The sequence below is a fragment of the Elaeis guineensis genome, chromosome 4 (assembly GCF_000442705.2).
Source record: "Elaeis guineensis isolate ETL-2024a chromosome 4, EG11, whole genome shotgun sequence".
Lineage (NCBI taxonomy): Eukaryota > Viridiplantae > Streptophyta > Magnoliopsida > Arecales > Arecaceae > Elaeis > Elaeis guineensis.
The window spans coordinates 121140981-121144699 of record NC_025996.2 but is presented as its reverse complement, the minus strand read 5'-3'; positions in this window follow the sequence as shown (position 1 = coordinate 121144699).

The window sequence follows — 3719 nt, the reverse complement described above, 5'->3', positions numbered from 1 at the left end:
GAAATTAGTAAAATAAACATTACTCCCTCTATCTTTATTGAAAATATTTTGTTAGTCAAAAACTTAAAATATAATTTGCTTAGTATAAGTCAACTTTGTGACAAAAATTTTAAAGTTATTTTTGAATTATCCATGTGTATTATCTCTAGTCTCTTTGATGAAAGCATAAAGTGCATTAGACATAGGTGTGGCAACATCTACATGGTTGATCTTAATGAGATAGCCATAAAAAATAGTTGATACCTTGTTGTAATGGATGTTAAGATCAAAGAGACTAGTTAGTTGTAGCATCATAGATTAGATCATGCTAGCATAAATATAATTTTAAAATTGATCATAAAAAACTTAGTTAAAAATTTATCAAAACTAAATTTTGAAAAGAATCGAATTTGTGATGTATGCTAATTTAAAAAATAAACTAAGGAAACTTTCAAACCTAAGAATGTAATTTCAACTTTTAGACCATTAGAATTGATCCACATGAATTTATTTAAACCTACTAGGACCATAAGCTTAAGAGAGAAAGAATATGGATTTACGATCATAGATGATTTTTCATGTTTCACTTGGATTTTATTTTTAGCACATAAAGATAATTTTTTTTTACTTTTTCAAAGTTTTATTATAAGATTTTAAATGAAAAAAAACTTAACCATCATTTATATTCAAAGTGATCATGACACCGAACTTGAAAATAAAAATTTTAAAAATTTTTACAATAAAAATGATATTGAACATAACTTTTCAATACTAAGAATACCTCAACAAAATACAGTAGTTGAAACAAATAATAGGGCTTTGGAAGAAATGGACCATACCATGTTGTATGAAGAAAATCTCCTAAAATATTTGTGGACTAAAGATATAAATTCTGCATGTCAAGTTTTAAATAGAGTTTTGATTTGATCAATTTTAAAGAAAATCTTCTATGAACTTTAGAAAGATAAAAAATATAATATCAGTCCTTTCATATTTTTAGATACTGATATTCTATCTTAAATAATGAAAAAGATAATTTAAATAAATTTGATGTCAAGTTGGATAAGGGTATCTTGTTGGATGTATGCCCTACAAGTCAATCTTGGCTGATACATTTAATATCTTTAGGATATGATTTTGTACCTATTGGACAGTTATAGTATCATTCATGTTTATATGTCCATGAATCATCCAAGAGATTAATAAGATAATGATATATATTCTCAAAGAGTTGAGAATTTGAGGCATGTGTCATTAATGGTTGATTCCTAAATTGCTCCTGATCATAGGATCATCATGGGGATAGTGATTGATCCAGATAGACCAGTGCACGGATCATTTTCTTCGGACAGGTGGGTCTCGAGTCTATAGTGTAGAGACACTGGAGTGAGAGTGCAGGTGGTTGTTAGAGAACAACTAGCATTGAGCGTGATCAACATGAGAAGTCACATGGATGTCTGCTTACTCGTTAGTGACTTTCTCGATGCTGCAGTTGCATGACTAGTTCTTTGACCTGAGATAATACTACTGCTCACAGTGAGGCTACTGGAGTTTGACTGACACATTAACATGAGTTTTAAGGAGCCCTTGTAGTGGATATTGACGACAGTTGGTCTACTGTAGGAATGGGGTGTGCATCAAGATAAAATCTATCGATCCTAGCAGAAAGGAGTAGTCCTATGAGATTTAAGAGGCTGAGTCCTTAAGTCTATGGTCATAGCATTGTGATTGATGGAAAAGAGTTTTCATAGAGTCATATATGGATTTGAGCTAATTGAATCTATCATATGACCGATGTTGAGATTTGACGATTCATCCATGACCTGCCATCTGATCGGAACTCATGATAGAGGGACTGTATCATGTGCTAACTGCACCTAGAGGTTCATATTTTATTCTGCTGGGTTGCCACTACATACTGCTAGGTATCACTGGTGGATTGTAAGACTCACAAGAATCATCTTGATGATCAATGATCCTTAGTGGGCAGAGTTAGAATTATTTCAATCTATTAAAAAATATTTCAATGATATTGTGATAGAGATCACAATATATCTCACTACCAGACAAAATAGAACCTATGGGGTCACACATAAAAGAAGCTTTTGACTGATCAGATGGTTGAATTATGATTATAAATCGTAAAAAAGATTTGATTATCAATTTCATTGATAATTGATCTAATGCAAATGTTATATTATGTAACTCGCTAAAGAGTTAGTAAGTTATAGGAGGATTAATTAGTAATAGGATTACTAATTAGCTTAATTTGATTAAGCATTGGGGCTTGTATCAAGTCTAATTTGATTGAATTTAATTTGACTCATTTTGGGTTTGATTTGATCAACTCTATAGGATTATAGGATAACCCCAAAAGGATTGAATGATTAATCCCAATTGAATTAGAATTTGGATTTGATCCAATTCCTAATTAGACTAGGATGTATGTATTCCTAATTGGACTAGAAATCTTCATTTTCATGCTACACCAAATTCTAATGGGATTAGGATTAAAATTGAGTTTGACTCAAGCACCAAGAAAGAGTCCAATTGGACTAGGACTCCTCCAATTAGGAGACATCCAATCTAAATTAATTGGCCTTCAAATCAAATTTGGATTCCTATTTATTTGAGTCTAATCTGATCCTAATATGATTAGGATTAATTGATATTTTAATTAGGTTTAAAACAGTAATTTAAATAAGAGTCCCATGTGATTGAAACTCCTCCAATCCATGCACCCAAAACATCCCACGCCACAACAAGTTTTGACGCCACATATGTCCAGATTTTCCATGCCACCTTTTTCCCTTTTTAGCATGTAAGAATGAAGAGGAATCTCCCTTTTAGCGTGTAAAACGTTGATGTGAAACCTGATGGTATGGGCGGCACAATATTTGGAGAGTCCAAGCACCTATGGGATGTTCAAGGGTGATTGAAGATCAGGTTTGACGCCCAAAAACCAAGGGTGGTGTGCATGGAGAAAAGCAAGGGAGAAGGGGGTGGCATCCATGGTTTAGGCGTGAGGTAAGTTAGAAATAATCCCTTCTTTCTTACATTGGTTATTATGACAACCTCTTCTCTATCTATTGTCCATGTTTAGACATGGATGTCTCTTCCTTTTTTTGTCCAAAAGTTGGACAAAATTCTTACATCTCTATTGTAGAGATTTAGTGCATAGATTTTAGGAAGAAAAGAGAAGAAAGGATTCTTCTCATGATCTCTAACGTAGAGATCAAGATCCTCCTACATCTTCTTATTCTCTAAGAGTGTCTTAGAAGAAAAAAAATTTTCAACCATCAAGAAGTGATCTCTACAAGAAAACTAGCACCCCAGTGAGATCAAAAGACTTCTGATCAGATCAGAGTCTCATGTGGATATCCGTAGAGGTAGGATACTTGTGCGGCTAGAAGGGACCTTCGGAAGACATCCATGATTATCTATTCGCGTTAAAGATTGATCCATGTCTAGGTATGCTTTTATTTATTTTTTTCTATTTGATTTCTGTATCCGAATCTTATCTCACATATGATGATTCTGATTAGGGTTGGAAGATATGATCTTATGCATGTTTAGATTAAATAAAATTTAATCTGAAAAATTTTTAAATTTTGCTGCATATTTTTTTTGCAAAATCATACATGCATAAAATCATAAAATTTCAATAGTGGTATCAGAGCCACATCATATGCATGAGATTAAGATTTAGATTTAAAATTTGTAGAGAAAAATTTCAGATC